The sequence below is a fragment of the Apis dorsata genome, unplaced genomic scaffold (genome assembly GCF_000469605.1).
Source record: "Apis dorsata unplaced genomic scaffold, Apis dorsata 1.3 scaffold_170, whole genome shotgun sequence".
NCBI classification, from domain to species: domain Eukaryota; kingdom Metazoa; phylum Arthropoda; class Insecta; order Hymenoptera; family Apidae; genus Apis; species Apis dorsata.
In genome coordinates this window covers 301619-306936 of record NW_006263458.1, presented here as the reverse complement: position 1 = coordinate 306936, position 5318 = coordinate 301619, and the positions used below count along the sequence as shown (strand labels likewise).

Here is a 5318-nt window from a genome sequence, read left to right as displayed (position 1 = left end):
CACACACACACACACACATTATTAAGTTTGGATAATTCCTTGAATTCTCTGAATATCTTCAATGATCTTGACAATTGTCATGAATGATTACATTAGAAATTAATTTTAAAGAATAAGCTAAAAAATCATAAAATCTGATAAAATTTTATCAAAAAGAATAAATATATATATAATAAATAAAAAAAATATAATTATTTATATATATATATTAACATGGGAGAAATTCTCATAGGATAAATAGATCTTTGGGAAAAGGATAAAAAATGTAAATCGTTTCATAATTTTAGCGTGTCATGTATGCTAATCTCTGTATCGTTCCAATTTTAGTATATATATATATATACACTTTTTTCAAAGGACGATTAGTTCGAAAGTAAAGATATTCAAGGGGAGGATTAATTATTCATAAACTAATACGATACGTAACGTAACCGACGATGTAAATTGATGGCATAATTAATGAAGATTGATCGAGTGCAAAACGCGAGACGCGACGCTTGAATACCATATATTTGGAAACATTGATGAATTGGCCACGGTTCTAATTAATCTTCACTTTTCGTTAATGAAAATATTAATACAAGGATCGATGCATAAATCATCGTTCCGAGATCCGATTGTAATCGTTCGAGCGCAAACAAACGGAAATATTTAAACCATGGATTGTTTCTCCTATAATCTCTTTCAGTTTTATCATTTTTATTGTTATTTCGTTAAATTATCACCATTCAGGCCCATATCTGACACATATCTATTATAGTTAATTTATAGGATAGCATAATTTCTTTTTTTAATTTTTTCCTTAACATCCGTTTCCTTAGAATACCAATTTTCAATTTTCGATTTGTCAAATTCGAAGCGCTTTCTAATTGCCTGCTAGATATTTCGTGCGTTATTTAAGGATTCACAAATATTTGTATATTTATATATATATATTTTTATATCATATATACATTTTTAACGAAATATTAAATTACGATAAAAAGCGGCGTCGTTCTCTAAAAATTAAATTTCCCCGTATAAGCTGAGAAAGAAAAAAAAAATAATTTCGTCCAGTTAGCTCCTATTATTCGAACCACTGTGGCGAGGCCCGTTTAAATTCCACGTTTCCATCGTTTCGCACGCGGCCGAATTAACTCTCTCGATCGTTAATGAAATTCGGCCAACTTTTCCATAAAAATTCCCCTATCTAATTTCCGAAGAAGATTCGAAAATGTTAATTTTCCCGATAACTCTTAATCGTCGAAATTTATCGTGGTAAAACTCTGGTTACCGTATAACTCAGCCCGATTTATCTCGGCTAGAATGGATCCTGTGGGTAACGATAGGGAATAGTCTCTTGCACGGAGGGAGAATATCCTTTTAAAAAGGACTTTTGAAACGGAAAAAAAAAAAGAAGAAGAAAAAGCGCGAATGAAAATAATCCTCGGCTTTTTCTCTAACTCTGGGAATTATAAAGTTCTTCTGGGGAACGATAGAAATCCTTTGGTTCCGGTTAGACAATCTACAGAGGGACGGAAATACAAACTTGGATCGATCTGTGATAAAAGAAGCGAATGAAGAAAAAGAAAAAAAAATAAAAAGAACGAAAATTATTCGAAGAAAGGATCCACGAGAATTTTATTTCTCGTTTCTTAATTATTAATCGAAACTTTGTTCTTTTCTCGTGAATATACGATAAAAGAAACATGGATGACGACACTGTAGTGGAAACGGGACGATAGCGATTTATTTTCTCTCTCGAGTTGTGCCACGTCGTGTCATATTCCAAAAAACGCGAGCTACGTAATTTTTCCCCAAGGAGAAGGAGAAATCGCGATAAAGAGAGAAGGAGTGCGACTGTGGTGCCACCGTGACGAGAGAGCTTCTCGAAAAGTGGCGCCTACGGCAGTCCTCCGCACGATCGGAGATATCGCGTCGTATTTTATCCCGCAAATCCCTCGCGTTTCGAGTTTCAAAAAGTGCAACGATCTCTCTCCTTCCTTCTCCTCCTCCTCCTACACCCCACCTCCCGGATTCTTCGTTACTTTCGAACTTTATTTATTTAATCGTGTTGACAGGAATGTAACGACGGATCGAACGTTAACCTAACCTAATCGAATCGAAAGTTTCCGTAAAATTTCCATCCGGTGAATTTGATTGGAATCGAAGCTCTACGCGGCGAAGTAGAAGTAGAAGAAAAGATTGTTTCGCATCTGGGACGAGAAATTGTCGTTGGAAATGGAAACAATAGAAGAGAGAGGAAACGGGAATGGAAATCTTTTCGAACAAATTGGCGAGCGACCTTGCTCGAAACTTGGACGGGAATGCAAGTTCTTCGGTTAATTGAATCGACCCACGATTCGCAGCCGGCGCGATATCACGTAATAGCGTTTGCCAACATGGTCGGGAATAGGAAGATGACATCGGATCAAGGCCACCGGAACTAACCCCGACGCAACGTTCACGGGGGATACAAACGATAAACTAAATTCTCGCCAATTGGATCGGGGGAATCGGGTCAATCTTACTTTCCTATCTTTCCTGTGCATCTCTTTCTCCTAACCTTCGTGCGTGTGTTATTATCGGCAAATTCATTCGACGAGGAAGCGACGATTTAATTAAATCGCGCCTGTCGATTATTATTAACGTTAATACATAAATTAATAGAATTCGTTGATATCGATAGCCCATTTAAATAACCCGATGTCAACGATACCCATCTATTTATTTCTCTGATAAACCTATTAATTTAACAGTGATGACAATATTATCCAATAGAATTAACGATCAATATATCAAAATACGCGTCTATAAATAACGACACGATCTAACGGATGGATTATTCAATGGATAATCGACGAACAAATCGAAAAAAAAAAATCAATTATTTCGTCGATTTTTTTCATTTCCTCGGTTACAATCAACGCATAATTCATTTTACCTCGATAATTGAAATCGTAATATCGAACGAGGATTATATATGTGAAAGTGAAGCGCGATTATAATATCTATAAACGAACAAATATTATTCGAACATTTTAACAAGCAATTACTTAAAGTAATTCTCGAAATTCTCGAATATTTCGTTAACGCGTTAAAACTCTGGCGTTACGATCGTACGTGCACGGAGGTTAGCAGAGAGTGGTATTCCAAGTGGAGATTGAGGAGTGGCGCTATAATATACGTTATTTCTGACGTTGGAGCCTGTAATTTCGGTTGGTCGCGACGGACGTGTCGCTAGATGGCGTTTCCGTCGTGAAACGAGCCGAGTGTGAAGGATTCGAATCCTCGATATCCCCCCGCATCGTGCAACGATTATACGCGTCTTCTTTTTCTTTTTCTTCTTCGAGGAAGGGAATTTCGTATTCTCTCGCGGCGAAATTCCATTCGAGGGACACGTGTTGAACTTTCTAGATCCTCCTTGTAAGGGAATGCAGCAGAAGGAAATTGGGAGATTGTAACGTGGTGGAATTGTGGTGGTGATAGTGGTGATGTTGTACCGTGTTCGGTTTTTTGCGTTAAATTCGGAGAGAATTTTAATGGTGAAAACAGAGGGCTAGGTTTACGTAACAGTAGAGCAGAAAAACAATTTTCTTTGGTTCGTAGTTTTTCAAATTTATTCTTAGAAATGTTCGCGTTTCTATCCAATTTATCAAGTTATTAATTAAACTAAGTCGATTAAACTTGAACGGAATTTGATAAATTTTTTGAATTCAAACGATTAGTCTGTTTTATTGCATTTATTCGTAGTTTTTCAAATTTATTCTTGCGTTTCTAAATTTCTATTCAACATCCTCTGAATTGATGAACTTATCGACATGATTAATCTAAACTTAATTCGAGTTGATATATCTCTAATTTTCGAATATCCCTTCCTAACAAAAACTGGAATAAATTGGATGTCAAATAATTAATTTTTCAAATTTATTCTTAAGATACTCTAAATTTCTAAATTTCTATCCAACATTCAATTATGAATTAACAAAGTACGATTAATTTGAACCAAATTGACTGAATTTAATTCGAATCTGATATATATCTCTAATTTTCGAATATTCCAACATAAATTTCTCATTGCACCATTCATAAAATTTTTCTAAATTCCTACTTCTATCCTTTCCTAGCATAACTGACTCTTCGATTCGTGTCAAACCAGATTAGTCTATCTCTATTTTTTCACAGTATTTCAAATTTAATTCAAACTGGCTAAATTTAATTTGTCTCTAATTCTCGAATAAATATCCGTTCCATTCATCACCTGACCTAATAATAAACTCGAAATTTCTGCACAAAAATATTACAAGATCCATCATTTTGCGCGATAAAAAAGTTCAAACAAAATTCAAAAATTCTGGACTCATTTGGTTCATCGTTGAAAAATTGAATGGAGGGAGACACATCAAGTTTTGAAAATCGTGCGTGTCCGCCAGCCTGAAAGGAACGAATGCGCACGTACATACGTGTATTTCATCGCAAGGAGGTTAACGGCCATACATGATACAGTAGGGGTTATTTATTTCGCTCTAGGACATGTAGTACATTTTGAAACGAGGCGAGCGAAGTACAGTTTGGCTTCAACTTCACTCGACGTGCTGTGATACCATGAATTACTATATATATAATATATATATATATATACATTCAAGTTTCGAAACACGCTTGAAAATTTCCTGTTCCGCCCTAAAATTAGTTAATTAATCAAGATATAAATAATATTCCATTGATTTTTCATCAACAATATATTATGCACATACACATATATAGACAGGAGATAATTAAAAATCTATATTCAATTTATATTATGAAACAGTTAAAAATATGAATTGTTAAAAAAATTGACTGAATTTAATTCGAATCCGATATATCTCTAATTTTCGAATATTCCCAATATAAACTTGTCGATGATGTGAAACGATTTAGACTATTTTCATTGCACCATTCGTTCGTAATTTTTCATATTTATTCTTGGAATTTTTTGCGTTTCTAAATTTTTATTCAACACCTTTTCAATTCAATCAAGAAGATTGCAAAATTTTTTTTAAATTTTGTGATATTTGGCGCGAAATATGGAAAGCTCTATTATAGTAAAATCTGGTGGAGGAGGTAACGATGATGGGCGCAACGTTTCGACCGATTGGACGCAGCGAAAAGCTGAAAAGCTCGGGGCGCAGAATACACGGATTCTTGGCCGAGCGTTGCCAATTGACCCGGATATTTGGCCTCGGCTCGGTCGATCGACAATTAACACGTTACACGCTGTCGACTTCGATGATCGTCCGCCGAAACTTGTTTACTTTATCTCTCGAAAGAAACTTGCCTGTTATCTCTAACCAAAC

The 5318-nt window shown here is 35.2% G+C and overlaps 1 protein-coding gene and 1 non-coding gene across 2 annotated transcripts in view; both read right to left on the bottom strand.

Annotated features, from left to right (window-relative positions):
* LOC102676775 (heparan sulfate glucosamine 3-O-sulfotransferase 5) overlaps positions 1-5318 on the bottom strand; it is a 146566-nt gene that overhangs the window by 93385 nt on the left and 47863 nt on the right. The window lies entirely within an intron of this gene.
* LOC116185413 lies at positions 260-342 on the bottom strand. Its single transcript, XR_004150257.1, has one exon. It is a non-coding gene; the product is annotated as a U6 spliceosomal RNA (small nuclear RNA).